Genomic DNA, 17,907 nt, shown 5'->3' on the forward strand with positions numbered 1-17,907 from the left:
GTTCTTTCCCACACTGGTAATTATAGCAGGTAAGGTTGGGGATGTGCAGGGTTCGTGTGTGTCTGTGGGGAGGAAGGTGGATTACGTGGAGTAATCTACAGGATGACATCAAGACTCATCCTGGGAGCTCAAGGCCAGCATGTGGAGGTATAGAGAAGTCAACAGCAAGCCATGGGCTCTGGTAAAGGCTGGGATAAAGTTTACATCAGAGCTGGGTGTCTGGGTGTTTGCACGTGTATGTGTTTGAGTGAGAATCCTCTCATCTGTGTAGCGTGCGAATAAGAGGCATGATTCAGAGCCACATTTAATCTGAGAACATTGCTTTTCTGATGGGAGACCCAACCCAGGTATTCTAAAGGGGAATTATCTTCCTTGACTGGTACCTCTTTTCTAATGGCTAGCCTCACTTAACCCTCTCCTTGTGCAGGATATTTATGGGAAAAAATCCCCGGATTCAGACCCCTGAAGGCCAAATGTAATTAACTTTAAAAAAAAGCATGGACCATTGCCTATTGCTGTCTGTTGTCTAACTCTCAAGGTTCATATAATCACCTTTTAAAAAAGAGATAATTACATGGAAATATGCAATAGTCTTTTATTTTGTTTGCTTGTTTGTTAATGAAAAACCTGACTGGTCTTAACATCCGACAGAAATGCATGAACACGGCCTGCCATGTAGCATGCAAACGTGTTTATTGTGAGAAGGAATGAGCATGCAGGAAACACTGGGGATTATAGCTAGATATATTCTGTGGTTAGCCTCTATACCACAGGCTCAACCCATTAAAGTTCACAGTTCTGTCTCGGAATTCTCGGTTGCGATTAGAACTATGAATTATGATTGACAGCAGTGGAATGGAGCACAGACTAGTTGGACTTACGCGTATGCAATAAAAAATAAAGCAAAAATCCACACTGTGCGTTTGGGACACATCTCTGTAGATCAGACCAGCAGCTCTGCTCATGCTCTGGAAAGGAAGCAGAAAAGCCAAAACTCACAAGTCACTGTGGTGTTGCTTGGTATATGGATTTTGCTCAAAGCCTGGGGTGCTTTGGTAGCATCTGTTGCATGACCACATGGAGATGGCTGGCTAGTGTTGGCACTATTATACAGGTAGGGGATAGGGTAGTGGTTAGGAATCGTCTTTTAAAAACAGTAAAGTGGATGTTTTTGGATAGGTGCTTGTGAACAGTTTGTGAAGGTGTGGAGGCTGTAGATTCAGCCCCTCCAGTTATTGATCTGGCATTCAGAGAATGCTGATCCTGCGTGCTAAACTTTTCCCTGTTGGGTTCATCATGTGCAAATTCCATGCTTGATCTGGCTAATCTTACTGGATCAATGGAATTAAAAGCGACACGTTACAAAGCCACATTGTAGCTTTTCAATCCTGAAACCAGAAACTTGAACTGGACTTGTTGATCCTGAAACCACCTACCGACTTTGTGGTAACATTTTACAGCACGAAACACATTCTGCAGTCACTGACACAGAGTGATAACTGAACATGTGTAACAACTTCCTAAAAGAGCTTAAAAGAGTTTGGCAAAAACAAACCCAGCAAGCTGTTGACCCCCCCCCCCCCCCCCCCACAAACACACACAGTTTAATGAAAAAGGAATGCATATTTTCAAGACTGGTAATGGTTCCGAAGTCTTTTATTGTCACTCCTACTCATCAGTGTTTGCATGCTGGTATTTCCTGGGGTCCTGAGCACAGGAAAAGCCCCTCAAATTCCACTTCTGATAAATAAAAAAATAACAAACAAAGAAAAAGCAAAGGGAAGTTTCCTGTGATTATTTTGCTGCTCACGTCTGAATTCCCTGCATGCTTTCCCCTCATTAGCAAGCTCTGGCATTTCCACAGGAATGTGCATTACTTTTAGTCAGATCCAAAGCGATTTCCTGTAAAACACCACATGACCAGAGGCTGTTGGTTCTCTCTTATCAGGTAGCAATTACCCCAGATCTGAAGTATCCAAGCTTCCATGGTATGACGTTCCTTTCCAATCCCAATTCAATTGAATATGCTTTTGGAAGCTTGTCCAACACTTAACAATATCGATATATCGCTTGAAACCAAAGAGCCAAGCTTGATTTCAGAGCGCTTGGGTAAAACATCTCTTCACTTGGCACTCGCCACTGTGCTTTTTAAAGATGGATTTTATAACGAGCGGGTTTGAGTTCAAAGGGATGAATCCAGTGATCATTTACTGGAAAAATGATATGCTGGTTCACATAATATTTAAATTACTAATAGGTTATTAAGAACGACCCCAATGTTATATTCAGGTTGCTGCTGAAATACAAATGGGGGAGGAAGATTGACCCAATTGTGTCTTTGGAATGGCATTTTTCCTATGTAAATGGTTAAACCTTTTGAAAAACAGAGACAAAACTGGAATAAAAATACTGGGATAAAAATAAGACAATTCTTCTGCCTTTTTTGACGTCAGTTGGTGCGATACAATCTTTAATCTCAGAACCTCTAAAGCTCATGGAACAGGAGCTGCTTAGTGTAAATGGCTTTCAAATGTCTCCTTCAACAAGTTGCTTTATAAGTTGCAAGAAAAAAAAAACGTTTTGTGAAAGTTGCCTGGTGTTTAATGGGTTTTAGTTTAACACCATCCTAGTGCCTTATTCCAACAACACCCTACCTGACTGGACTGTACTGCAGCACCTGGTGTTTATTAGAGGTCTCCCTGCCCAGAATACTCAGGCCAATGCCGGCAAGCTTCTAGGATCAGGCCATCCGAGCCGCTGCTGCAGGAGGCTAGTTATTATTGCAGCTCTCTGCCCTGATCACTAGCAGCAAGACCCCACCGAAGCACATTACACACCGGTGTAAGCACACAGACCAGACCCCCCCCCCCCCCCCCCCCCACTGATGCACATCACACACAGACCAGCCCCCCCCCCCCCCCCCCCCCCACTGACGCACATCACACACAGACCAGACCCCTCCCAATCGAAGCACATCACACACAGACCAGACCCCTCCTAACCGAAGCACATCACACACAGGTGTGAGCACACAGACCAGACCCCTCCCCACCAACACACACCCGGCAGAAGGGTTCAGCATCAAGCGGCCGTGCAGAGTGAACTCCCGACCCCAGACAGTGTTTGCTGACTGTCTGAGTCTGTGGTTTGTGGGGTCCCTTCTAGCCAGTGTTCTGGAATGAGAATGTTATGTCTGAGAGGGGAGGAGGGGCAGCTAACAGTGCCCCGAGCTACAGGTTTATGGGAATTGTTTTCTTTAGGGTTGGGTGACTCACGTTAAGCACTAAACTTTCCCCTTTGATTGCATTCATGAAACCTTAATGTGTGCAGGTAACTGTATCCACTGCTCCCTACAGGAAGCCAGGCTTTATGAATACACCCCGTTGTCTCTCACGCTGTAGCAGGACCAAATACCCCTACTTATTTCTTTATAGTGAACACAGCAAAGGAAAGCTGAGTGAAAGCATGATCGAAGTATGAAACAATTCCGACTTGTAACCTGTGGGATGGAGCACTATTTTATGTCTTGCCTCTTACGAATGGTTGATTAATTACAGTGAGTTTCACAACCTGTTGTTCAACCGTTTTTTAAAGATGGTTAGAAGTTTATTCTCTTTTTTTCAAAGAACTGTTTAACCTAAGAGATTATAAACACGGCTCATTCAACAGTCCTTAAAAACATTCATTAAAACAGTCCTTAAAGTTTACTACTATTACACATTTATTACATAATATATATATATATATATATATATATATATATATATATATATATATATATATATATATATATATATATATATATACAGTGCCTTGCGAAAGTATTCGGCCCCCTTGAACTTTGCGACCTTTTGCCACATTTCAGGCTTCAAACATAAAGATATGAAACTGTAATTTTTTGTGAAGAATCAACAACAAGTGGGACACAATCATGAAGTGGAACGAAATTTATTGGATATTTCAAACTTTTTTAACAAATAAAAAACTGAAAAATTGGGCGTGCAAAATTATTCAGCCCCTTTACTTTCAGTGCAGCAAACTCTCTCCAGAAGTTCAGTGAGGATCTCTGAATGATCCAATGTTGACCTAAATGACTAATGATGATAAATAGAATCCACCTGTGTGTAATCAAGTCTCCGTATAAATGCACCTGCACTGTGATAGTCTCAGAGGTCCGTTTAAAGCGCAGAGAGCATCATGAAGAACAAGGAACACACCAGGCAGGTCCGAGATACTGTTGTGGAGAAGTTTAAAGCCGGATTTGGATACAAAAAGATTTCCCAAGGAGCACTGTGCAAGCGATAATATTGAAATGGAAGGAGTATCAGACCACTGCAAATCTACCAAGACCTGGCCGTCCCTCTAAACTTTCAGCTCATACAAGGAGAAGACTGATCAGAGATGCAGCCAAGAGGCCCATGATCACTCTGGATGAACTGCAGAGATCTACAGCTGAGGTGGGAGACTCTGTCCATAGGACAACAATCAGTCGTATACTGCACAAATCTGGCCTTTATGGAAGAGTGGCAAGAAGAAAGCCATTTCTTAAAGATATCCATAAAAAGTGTCGTTTACAGTTTGCCACAAGCCACCTGGGAGACACACCAAACATGTGGAAGAAGGTGCTCTGGTCAGATGAAACCAAAATCGAACTTTTTGGCAACAATGCAAAACGTTATGTTTGGCGTAAAAGCAACACAGCTCATCACCCTGAACACACCATCCCCACTGTCAAACATGGTGGTGGCAGCATCATGGTTTGGGCCTGCTTTTCTTCAGCAGGGACAGGGAAGATGGTTAAAATTGATGGGAAGATGGATGGAGCCAAATACAGGACCATTCTGGAAGAAAACCTGATGGAGTCTGCAAAAGACCTGAGACTGGGACGGAGATTTGTCTTCCAACAAGACAATGATCCAAAACATAAAGCAAAATCTACAATGGAATGGTTCACAAATAAACATATCCAGGTGTTAGAATGGCCAAGTCAAAGTCCAGACCTGAATCCAATCGAGAATCTGTGGAAAGAACTGAAAACTGCTCTTCACAAATGCTCTCCATCCAACCTCACTGAGCTCGAGCTGTTTTGCAAGGAGGAATGGGCAAAAATTTCAGTCTCTCGATGTGCAAAACTGATAGAGACATACCCCAAGCGACTTACAGCTGTAATCGCAGCAAAAGGTGGCGCTACAAAGTATTAACTTAAGGGGGCTGAATAATTTTGCAAGCCCAATTTTTCAGTTTTTTATTTGTTAAAAAAGTTTGAAATATCCAATAAATTTTGTTCCACTTCATGATTGTGTCCCACTTGTTGTTGATTCTTCACAAAAAATTACAGTTTCATATCTTTATGTTTGAAGCCTGAAATGTGGCAAAAGGTCGCAAAGTTCAAGGGGGCCGAATACATATATATATATAGATAACCTCCTAACCGTCTGTACGGCTGGGTTAAATTTCGCCGAGGGGATCAGGTTTGACCCTGACCTGTGCTGAGTGGAGTGTCTGGCTGACTCACACATTCCTTTAGAATAACAGAACTCTAACCCCCACGACTGGACTGCATCACTGGCTATTTGCGGTCGCCAGTCTGCATTCTTATCACCTTTTGTTTAACTTCCTTTAATTCTGAATCAAAGCTTGTGGTAGGATTTTATTTTTGTAGAGTCTCCACTCCCCACCCTTAGCGGTAGAATACCAAATCCTAAAAGCTTCCAAAATGAAAGTGAATTAGAAATAAAATGCCTACAAATTATGTTTTCATCTTTTGAGAATTTCTGATACCTGACACTGTTTATTTATTTCAAATAGACCCCACTTTCTCAAATGAAATTGCTGTGACGAGCTGTCACTAATCTCAGCGCGGAGGTTACAATGCAGCTGAACTGAACTTACATGATCAGCAGTCTTACTGCCTGTAACAGCAGACTGCACTTTTTTAGCTGTAGAGTGTAGTAAGCATGTCAAATAACAAATAGAGGACTGCACTGAACACACACAATAGCATATAAAGCAAGTAACGAATGAAATATTTCAAAAATGCTGCTGATATAAAGTCTCTCTTTAATTTAAGACTTCAAAGAGCAAAATGGGGAATATACTGCTGTCTCTGCACCTGGAATGGGATGATTAACTACCTGTAGAGAGCGATAAAGCAAAAAACAGAGCCCAAACAACAAGCACAACGATGCTCCCTGTTCCTGCTGTCAGACACAGGCTCCCTCTGATCTCTGGACACTCACGACTGACTCTTGCCGTTAAACACTTTGGCTTATAATATTACATTTTTAAATATAAATATTTAAAATTGTATTGAGGTTGAGGTCTAAACCACACTGCTGTTTCCAGTACCATCACCAGTACCATCTCCAGTACCATCTCCAGTAGCATCTCCAGTAGCATCTCCAGTACCATCTCCAGTACCATCTCCAGTAACATCGTCAGGTCTGTGATTAGAGGCTACAAGGTGTTGGAAGGTATCCACTGGTATAGTCTAAGACCTCAAACAGTGAGATGTTTTTGTTTAATGTATCCTTTCCCGTACCTCTTTGTGCTTTACAGTGCTTAACTATGCTTTGCAATGCTGTCACTATTACACTCTGCTGTGTGTAAACCAGCTTTGTGTGTGTTCCAATTCCAGACATGCAGGGCCAAGGCTAAAGTTTCCAGCAGGGTAAAGGGCAGACCAGAACTTCACACTGCTTCATATTCTCCTAAAAGGAATGGTTATGTCATCATGCTTCCTCAGAAAGACAGTGTGTGACCTCATGACAGTGTGTGACCTCATGACAGTTTAAACACACCGTCACACTGACTGCCAAACAGACCACTCTGACAAACATAATCCCAGAGTGAGTCACGCCGGCTCACTGTTCCCTTGCAGCCAGTAGGGGTGGTTTCTCATGCCTCTGCCAGACGGCTAGCTGACTAACTCCAGCCCTGCTCTGCTCGTACCTGGATATGTTGACCGTAGCTCTGTCTGTCTGTCTGTCTGTCTGTCTGTGTAGCATGTTGTTTGTGAGCTGTTGCATTGCACTGTACTGTACAGGATGTCTCGTTCCTCAACCTTTGCGATTACAGCGGACGGAAATGCTGTAGCCTCTTGCTACAGAGGCTGTTTTTTCAAAACTATTTTGCTCCACTTGAGATTGAAGCAAGCGAAAGCTCAGTAAATCTGCACCCCATCCACCGAGATTTAAAGTCATTTAAAAGTTTGTTTCAGGATTTAAAAAAGAAAATAAAAAGCATTTTGTAGGGCCGATGTTAGATCAGTGTCACAAACATCTGTTTTTTCATGGCTTCAAACAAATGACATTCACTCAATAATTCATCAATTAAGACTTTTCCCATGAGGACTTATACCGATTTATATAAAATATGTAATGATCTGTTTTAACATGAAATGAGCCTTGCTGCACATAAAGTAACACGTATTAAAGAGGCCCCTTTCACAAGCGCGTGAAACCATGCAGGTGAATCTGTGCTGTTTGAAGAGTGTGTGGCTCTCAGGGGTCAGTTAGAGGTTTGAAGAGTGTGTGGCTCTCAGGGGTCAGTTAGAGGTTTGAAGTGTGTGTGGCTCTCAGGGGTCAGTTAGAGGTTTGAAGTGTGTGTGGCTCTCAGGGGTCAGTTAGAGGTTTGAAGTGTGTGTGGCTCTCAGGGGTCAATTAGAGAGCCCCTTGGCTGTGTGTCAGCGGTGGAGAATGTGCATTCATATCTAACAGCCTGCTCAGGATGTCAGGGGGTTTGTGAAGGCAGCCAGAGCAACAACAGGAAACCCCAGGGCTTGTCTTGACTGGTTTGTTTAGTCTGCTGGGAGTAACCCGTATACCACTGACATACCTAATGCTGCTGACATCACGGGCCCGGCCAATCCCGCGGAGGCATCCAGACAATGAGTGATGAGGGGGCGGGGACTCACCTCAGCATCATCCTGACCAGGCATCAGCCCGCTGACACGTGTGTGCATGTACGTCCGTGTCGGATGTCTGTGCGGATGTGTGCATGCATGCTGTAGTTGTTAATATGTAGTCGATCATGTCATTGAAACAGGTTGCAGTGTAAAAGATGTGCTGTCGTAATGTTTAGCAAGTGAGAGGAAGTCGGTTTGTAATTTCTTTAATAGTTAACATTTGTCTTAGTAGCTAGTTTTTGTTAGTTAATAAACTGAAAAAGTACCCCTTTAAAAAAAAAAAAAAGCATGACCCAAAATCGATTCTGTTTTTCCTATATTGTTTAACACCCACAGTTGCTCAATTCAGAATTGCCCAATGAACACGACCACAATTTCCTAATGTCGCCCATTCACCTTGACTTGTTTATTTCCATTGCAGGATGTCTTACAACACTCTATTCAAACATGTAGACATCCCGCACAGACATGGATTGCATGAAGTGTGCAAATCCTAACCTGTGCTGATTCATTTCTATCGCCTTTTTTACAGAAAAAGTCACAGGTATTGAAAAGCTATACATTCATCTATTTAACATATATCAATATCAATTGCAAATATATAGTCATTTCACAGATATGAGTTATCAGCCCGAGTGAGCAAAGCCCAGATAAGGGTTACAAGTCATTACAAAGGCAGATGACAGATGAACCCTTACATATCTGGCCCAATGTTCTTCCCATTTACACAATGGGCCACCTTTTAGTCATTAAAATGCATTGGCTGGTTTTTCCCAACAGTTTGCATGTGCTGATAATGTTGTGCTGTCGATACCGTACTGTATATTAAAGCTGTAAGGCCCTAGTTAGCAACCCCATGAGATTGACTGTATGTTTGCCTTTGCTAACCATGCACTGAAATCCCTATTCGAATCTTGGATGTTAGTATCAGGGTATTGTGTTTTGCACATCCCGTGACCAGTCAGAACTCGCAGTGTATTTAAATGTATGTCAGGGAGCTGTGTGAAAGCTGACCCTTTGTTCTGCTTATCCTTGTGGATTAATGTTGCACCACTTCACAAGGGTTCCTGTCTGTAGAGATCTGTAAGGATCTTCCCCCAGCGAGCAGGCTTGACTGACCGCTTGACCGCTGGCGCTCTCAGGCAGTGCAGCTTCATGTCAGATGAACCTTGTTCCGATGCGGAGATTCTGGATGAATTAAGGCTCCCTTTGATCAATGCCTGGATAGGACTCTGAGATCGGACAGATTCACTACAACAGGGGTAAGGTGTCTGCCAAAAAAAACCTTGCGTTTGATCTCTCTGCGCTTTCAACACGGCTCACCTCCTCTCCTCCCCAGCTCTGTGCTGCCTCAGTGGAGCAGACAGGCCCCGGCCATGGTCTCCGGACTCCACCAGCTTTGATCGTGCTGTCCGACCTGGAACTTCGTAGCGTCAGGCTGCGTTATTCCGCTTGCCCCAGAATTCCCTCTGGTTGGGAGCTCAGGCTTGTTGTGTTGGAAATTTGGGAGTTGTGTTCTGATTCTTAATTCAGTTTAGATCACAATACACACAGTTCACTGTGAGTTGTGTTGGCTGCCTGCCATTCATAAAGGCCAAGCTAGGAATGAGACATGTGCTTGGGCTAAGGCCTTCATCAGTTCAATGTGAAGACATTATCCGAAGCATGTCTGCTTGATTTATACAAAGTTAGGGATGAACATTCTGAAAGCTTACTGACTCAGTAAAGATGACTTCTAATGGCTGACTCTGCCTATTCATAGACACTGTGATGGTCGATTCATTTTTAACCAGCACTGTTAGTTTTAGTAGATACGATCAAAGGGTCTGCTTATTGTTTAAGTCATCATTCACATTTTAATGTACATGTCTGATCTGGGAAAGCGCTTAGATCCAGGTGCTCCTGCTTTGATCTAGAGTAGACAAGAGATTGATTTCACACTTCATCAAATGTTTTTGTTTTATTCTTAGTCGCTTGAGCTGGATCATTCATAACTAACAGCTGTTACACAGGCATTCCTTGATGAACAGCGATAAGTCTTACCTCTCACAGAGACCCATTGTACATTATTTATACAACAGCCCACTTTATGGTTTGACATTATCTACAACATTTGTAATAGTTATTACTAGACTGGTTTGTCGTGAAACAGTATCTCTTTATTAATGAAAGCTGTACATAATCTTACCCATGCTTAAATTCCATGCAGCCAACCTCTTTTATTCCCGTGGGTGTACATGGAAGTTTGGCTCATGTCTGTAATTTATTACCTGGCTTGATCAAAGATCTATATATCTCAAGCACAACAAATACAAACAGCTTTTGGAAGGACATGACTGATCAATCTTAGCATGGGCGGTCAAAGTTTTAAAGCCAATTTTAAAGATTTAGATATTTTCTTCTTCTTTTTTTTTTTTTGGCATACTTTGAGCACCTTGGGATATCTGGGTCTTAATCACACCCAACAGCTCTGTGTGTGTGGAGGCAGATTCTGGTTGTGGTTGACTCACAACTACGAGAGCACTTTTTTTAATCTTTCAGCTGCTTGAGGATCAAGACCTGACGAGGCACTCATCTCTTCCACTAGACTTATAACTGCGCCAGTCCAGGAAGCATTCTGTTTGGTTATTGCGCAGAGAAAATGTTGTTCTGGACCACAGAGCAAACTTAGGGTCCATTCTAATTACAATGACAGCAGAATTGCAATTACAGTTACAATGCTATGTTGTTCTATTAATAGTTCCAATTATGCTGCAGTAATTACAATTATAATGACACCAAATACACACGTTAACATCTCTATGCATTCTAAATAACCAAGCAATAACCACAGGTACAAGTACAGAAACATACCATATAAACACATGGGGGTCACCAAAAGTGACAATACACAGATGGGAAATAACTGTGTAATTGGACTGTAATTGATCACGTATTTGGTGTAATTACAACTACAGAGGTGTGCCAAGGTTCAGCTGCAATTCCAATTCCATTGGAATTGCAGTGAATTCCGACTTGCAGGATTACAATTGGAACTGAGCGCAGGTCTGATTGTTTGTATCCTCTGCTGTCTGTAATGTTGCTGTGGTCGTGTCTGAATAATACAGCAACCGTTGAGCTGTCGGGCAAATACAAAAGTTAAAGAATGAGCTTCTACATTGTTGCAATGCAAACAGGACTCTAAATAACAAACAGTGAGTGCATTTATTATACAGGCTTAACACGGTACTGTACACAGAATGTGGTACTGAACTGGGTTTGATGTTGAAATATTTGTTCCAGCACATTAAACTGACAGCACTGTAATTAAAAAGTGAACATGGACCTCTTTAGCAGCTGCTCGCTATGGCAGTGTAAACGAGGGCGGACGTGTGAACAAGCAACAAGATGTTGACAGTCAGAAGTTGCTGGTTATATTTACGCACAGACCTTTTAAGACTCAACCACGTGATCCAGAAGTGATAAAAGTTGATACAACAGGCTTCAGATATCTCTCAGATAACAAACGATAATGACCCAGCCAAGACAAGCGTGCACCAGGAAAGGATACAAACAAATACACACATTGTAGCCAGTTTGAATTCTATATAGAGAACATACAGGGGGAGAAAGGAGCTGCCACACAAATCTATGGCAAGTAACTGCTGAGATTAAATGCAGGCTCAATAACATTTCTAAAGTGAACAGTGCGACTTAAAAACAATGCCACTGTGTTCAGAAGCAACAAAGTCTTATAGCTTTTAGTTTAGAACCTGTTCTTTGCTTAAATCTCCCCTCTCCCCTGTGAAGGTTAAGGTTACCCAAATCCAGGGCTATTAAAAACCCAATTCTGATTTCTCATTAGTGGCACAACCACTTTTTCACTACAAACTTCCTGTGCGACAGATACTGGCGCTCTATCTACAAACTAACTTCCTGTGCATCAGGTATTAGGACCCCACCTACAAACTAACTTCCTGTGCGATGGGTATTAGGACCCTACCTGAGGCTGTGATTTCACAGTGTGGTTGGCAGGATACATTGCCATCACCGGAGTGAAAGAGAGAATACAGCTGAGAATCTGAATGTTGAATGTTGCTCTGAGAACTCTCTCAGTTGTTAGACCTTGTACCTCCGCTGACAGCCAGAGGGATGGCGGCGATCATTTCACCTTGTGCAAACAGCAAGCAGGACGGAATTCGTTGCTTGGTGTTTTGAATAGTTCTGTCAGCTATGCAAACACTTTAAAGCAAGTCCAAACACTCCCTTCAAACTCAGACACGTAATAAAAAATAACAAAAAACAAGACCTTTCAGCGCCTGGGGCTGATCAACACAGCAGACTGACAGCACCTTTAAACATATCTTAGATACTTAAATACTGTCCATCATAGGATTCTCCATCTAAAACCTGGGGCTGGGGACCCAACACCCATTGAAATGGGGGACTAAGAGGGGGACGGGGGGATGGGGGACGGGGATGATACAGATACAGACCTCGCCTTTTTTACAATGTTAAAAAAACAAACAAGACGTGAGCTGTCGGTTTTGCACACCACCCTTTTGAAATGCTTTGAATACAGTAATTCAATACAGCCCTCAGTAAGGATGTTAAAAACAAACACCCAGGTAAACATACCAAGCGTGTTGGATCAGCAGAGCGGCACATTAGGAAGGAACGATTAGAAAAGCTCGCTGGCAGATCTCTTTGTAAACCTTTGATTTGAAAGAGCAAGGAGCATCATATTCTTTCACTGTTTTTGTTCATGTTACTGTACTGTCCTCTTTTTTTTAATTCCATTTGTTGCATTGGTCTTGATGCAGGTATATTTTTGCATGCAGGCTTGGTAACTCGCATGGTCAGTGGAGTCTTTGTGAACAGGACGCAGTGTTACATAAATACCTATATCAGGTGTGTAAAGGAAGGCATTGTTTTACCAGCTATGCAAAGCACTCTGTTGTAATTGCTGTTGTAATTGCATAGTGGAACTATGAGAACATAAGAATGTTTACAAATGAGAGGAGGCCATTCGTCCCATCATGCTAGTTTGGTTCTTAGTAGCTTATTGATCCCAGAATCTCATCAAGCAGCTTTTTGAAGGATACCAGGGTGTCAGCTTCAACAACATTACTGGGGCGTTGGTTCCAGACCCTCACAATTCTCTGTGTAAAAAAGTGCCTCCTATTTTCTGTTCTGAATGCCCCTTTATCTAATCTCCATTTGTGTCCTTGTTGCTTTTTTCAGGTCAAAAAAGTCCCCTGGGTCGACATTGTCAGTACCTTTAAGGATTTTGAATGCTTTTATCAGATCACTGTGTAGTCTTCTTTGTTCAAGACTGAACAGATTCAATTCTTTTAGCCTGTCTGCATTCAACATGCCTTTTAAACCCGAGATAATTCTGGTCGCTCTTCTTTGCACTCTTTCTAGAGGAGCATTATCCTTTTTGTAACGAGGTGACCAGAACTGAACACAATATTCTAGATGAGGTCTTACTAATGCATTGTAAAATTTTAACATTATGTTAAAACTATGTAACCCCTGAAGTATTTCCAATTGCAATGTGGTTTTAAAGAAAGGTCTCTTTGCTTCCTAGCCACAGCCTGGGCTGAGTCTGAACCTGAACCTCCTCTCAGGCAGGAATGCAGCTTCTCTTTAGTGTGGCCAGGTCTCCCCCTTCACTGCTCTGCACGTGTGAGTGAGCGACATCACACAGAAGGAATGCCAGCAATTCCTTTGTACCTAATATTGCACCTTCTTTAAACAAGGTGGACTCACACACAGGCTTGGGGTTTAGACACACAAACAGGTTCCAGCATCTTCACCTCAACCCGCAGACAAGACCCCAGGGCTGCTGAGCTCCAGACAAGCCACACAGATAGGGATGCTGTGCTCAGGTGCTCAGCGTCTGAACTGCGTCTCATTCAGTAACACAGCATTGCTATTTAATAACGCTGGGAAACTTATTTATAAAGAGTATTGAGAGAGGGCCTTTTTACACAGCGCACATATTCCTGGTAAACTTCAGAGAGTTTGAAAGAAATTCAATAAGAACAATGTATAGTTTACTGAGGCAGGGTCGCTGAATACTGTAGATGAATCTTTTTCCACAGGTGAACCTGATTACATTACATAATGTATAAAGAATGGATACTGAGAGTAATGCAGTGCTGTATAATCAGAACCTGGCCCTTCCTCAGTTATGTAATGTGACTTGCATGCAGTGCTGCAATGCCTGTAGTTGGATTACGTTTCCTTGCACTCCCCCAGTTCTGTTCTTTACTGGAGTGTTTCTCACACCCTTGTGTGCAGCAAGCTCCAATTAACATTCTCCAGCAGACAGCGGGGGTGCTTAAGCCCTGCTTTCTTCCTGTTGTTGCAGCAATTCAGTATGATCTATAAGGAGGAGAGCTGTTGGAATGTGTTTATGTTGTGCATGTAAATTGGAGTGATTTGTTTAAAAGGGGCTTTTGCACAAAGGCACAGGTGAGACGGACTCAGGATAACAGGGCTTGTCAGCAGCTCTCCAGCTCTGTGTCTCAGCAGCTCTGTGTCTCAGCAGCTCTCCAGCTCTGTGTCTCAGCAGCTCTCCGGCTCTGTGTCTCAGCAGCTGTCCAGCAGAGGTCCTTGAAAAGATGCAGTGCCAGTGAGAGGGAGGAATGACTGGAGAAACGATCCTCACTCGCCTCATCAGCTATCGCTTCTGTGTTAAAGTTACCAAGAAAGATTTCTTGTAACTCTTGGTGATCGAAGAGGTGTACCATATTGAAACATCTGGTACGGTACAAAAGATCACCATAAACTACCATTGTCCAGTTTAAGAATTGTACATGCATTCTTCTTGTGTATTCATAACTGGTTGAACACTGCTTATATATATTTTCTTTTATTTGTTGCTATTTTGTTTTTATAACTGTATAAACATATAGCTTGGACCCACAAAGCATGTTTGCAATGGGCTTGTTTTCAGGAGTCCAGGTTTCAGAGTGTTTGACCCTGAAGTAGCAGATAAGGAGCTGCTAAGCATGTGTGAGTAAACGAGTACAGTGCAGTTCCTGCAGCTGTTAGTAACTGAACACCATGAAAGGTCAGGGCAAGCCAGCAATGGACCCTGTATCACCATGAACACCAATGTGCTAAACTAATATTATTCATCCTAAATGAATAGAGCAGTTACTTCAGGGAGATAGGGCTGTGAGAGGCCTCTCTCAACATGCACTTATATAAGATTGTGTTTATGGTGAACCTTTCACTTAAACCTAGCAACACGTGGATGCAGCAGAACTCTGTAATCAGAGTTCTGCTGCATCCACGATTCATCCAGTATTCATTCAAGCTATTGTATTTGGTGTATTTCTCTTCCTTGGCATGCATTTAGAATGTGAAAATAATCCATTTGGTATGCATTTCAGATTCCGATTGAATACGAGCCGAGGAGCATTAATAGGTTCTGAGATGCAAATGATGAATGCATAGCCCCAACCAAACCTTCTGTACCCAGTGAAGCCAAACTATTCAAATGAAGAGCTGTGTGGAACATGTTTAAACAAATGTATCTTTAAAATTGTCCTCCTTGCTTAATCATTGTTTTTGTTATAGAAGATGCTTACAATGCATTGCAATGGCCATGTTTCTGCAAATGTGCAATATGCATCTACACATACACCTTATCCAAACCTTAAATCACACCATTACCCCACATCTTTAACCTCAATGCAGATCTCAATCCAAGGAAAGTAAATCTCTAAAACCAGCTGTTTAATTTAGGATGGCGAGGCCAAATAAAAGCACTAATGCATCAGAACCCTGTGAAGCGAGTCTAGTTTAGCAGAGCCGATGGCAGTGCCTGCGTTGATACTGTTCACCGAGCTTGCACAGGTCATGGTCACAGCTGTCACTCTTTCTGAATTCTTTCCGTGTCCTGTTCTCCCAGGGGATTCCAAACGCGTGTTTAAAACCTCGCTGGCGCACTCGCTCACAGACCTGTGTACTCGGTGCCTGCAGAAGAAACGCTTGTAGTCCACTGAGCTTATAAGAACCTGCGTACAAGCGTACATTCCTGGCAAAAATAAAAAGGGCTTCATGTAATTTTCTACGGAAAAACGTGGGAAAAAACAGTAGGCTACATTAAAATAGGGCCTGTCTAACTTTGTTTTCTCTTTGTCCTGAGGTACTTGCTTTATTATTGTGTTCTATTAAATGTATCTTTCTACATGTCTCCTGAAACACACGTCTGTTTGTTTTTTCTTTCTACCTTTCAGTCCCACATGTTCATTGATTGAAATCCTGAAATTATTTTTTTCGTCATTAATTGTAATTTAAAAGTTACAATTGACTCCATCCACATGAATCTTGCACTGAAGGAAACAAAACGTTCATATATCACAATTGTGGCTCAGAGCGATATATTCTTGCTTGATAAGGCCTATCATTTTAGGGATGTTAAAAGGGATTGCCTTATGTGAACATTTTCATTTTTCAATAAAGATATTCAGTTTTTGAGTTAAATAAAAACAAACACTTTTGCTTCTGTGAAAAATGATCTTATGCAATGAAACATTCCATTCTTGAGTTAAATTAAATGTATTTATTTTATCATTCTTCACAGAATGTTACATCTGACCCCACCCCCAGTTACAAATGACCCTGGCCATGGGGTCAATTGTAACATCGGACACCTTACATTTCAAGCACTCTTGCCATGTGTATATCAGCACTTAAAAAAGGATAACTCTGGGGCTTGGTAGAGGACAGATATTGTTGTTTGTATCGAAGTCTGGTCAAACTAGCTCAGATCATCTGTGCGTAATGGAGAGAAACGAAAAAAAATGTTACAACTGTCCCCGGTCTCCCGTACTGCACTGTACTGTGCAATGCTATACTGTAATATAAAGAAGAAAGTACTTTATAAAGTAAGAAAGCAAAAGACAGCCATTAAACCAATATATTAAATCTTTAATATATTATATATTATATTGCATGTGCTGTATACGTTTTAAAAACAGTTCTGTATAACAATGCTTTGGCTAATTCTGTGTTGAGTCGTGGAGTCATTGTCACAGTCAGCTTGAATATAAGGAATGAGTCGTCAAGGAGAGAAAAACCAGCTTAGTGTTTCAGCATTCTCACTGTCTACCAGAGCGGAAGACAAGAACACAGTGACCCGGGTGAGAGCTGGCCGTGCTGTGAGGGTGGTAACAATGGGCAGCGCTGGCCGAACAGATTCTGCTGCATAATCCCGCTGGCGTCCTGACGTCAAAATATTAAGATTTTTTTTTAACGCCTCTGTTTTTTTCTCTCCTGTTAATATCGCAGTCGCTAATTGCAGTTTATGTAACCGTTGCCGCTGAGTTTCTTTTGTTTCCCCTGCTGTTGATGCAGTGAAAAGCACAGTCCCTGGCGATCCCAGACGCTGCCCTGGCACAGTTTGTCTCACCGCGGAATAAAAGAATTAGCTGGCGCTGGTGCAGCGCCCACAGAGAAGACATGCTCTTTGTTGGGTGTCTCCAGGACTCCCTGCTAATGCTGGAACCCTGACAGAATGCTTTATATAATCTGTGTGTTATTATACTGTGCGTTTACTAAGCAGCCCCCGCACTGTGAGAACACAGCACACTATACTGTAGGTCAGTGGATGGGGAGCAGTGCCCAGATCATCACTGTACTACTCTCCACTGAGGGCTACACTGAGACCACCAGCCTTGTGATGTAAGCTAGAGAAACTACATCAGCTGAGGGGCAGAGCCCAATTATCAAGACCCAAACTCTGTCCCGTGTTCATAGAGGTGTACGGCTCACAGCTTCTAAATGACTTCACAAACAGAGCCTGGATATCTAGCAGTGTTGCCCTGCTGGCCTGTCTGCATTGATACAGCTGTCAGTGTGGTTCAGGATGTGGGTGTGGCTGGTATAAGATATCAAAGAGTCACACAGGTGTCTAGTCTGTAGCGCCAGGTGGATACCACAATGGCTAAAAGAAGCTGGATGGGGTTCGGCACCACAAAACAGACAAGCCAAAAGAAAGG

This window comes from Acipenser ruthenus, chromosome 29 (genome assembly GCF_902713425.1).
Source record: "Acipenser ruthenus chromosome 29, fAciRut3.2 maternal haplotype, whole genome shotgun sequence".
Lineage (NCBI taxonomy): Eukaryota > Metazoa > Chordata > Actinopteri > Acipenseriformes > Acipenseridae > Acipenser > Acipenser ruthenus.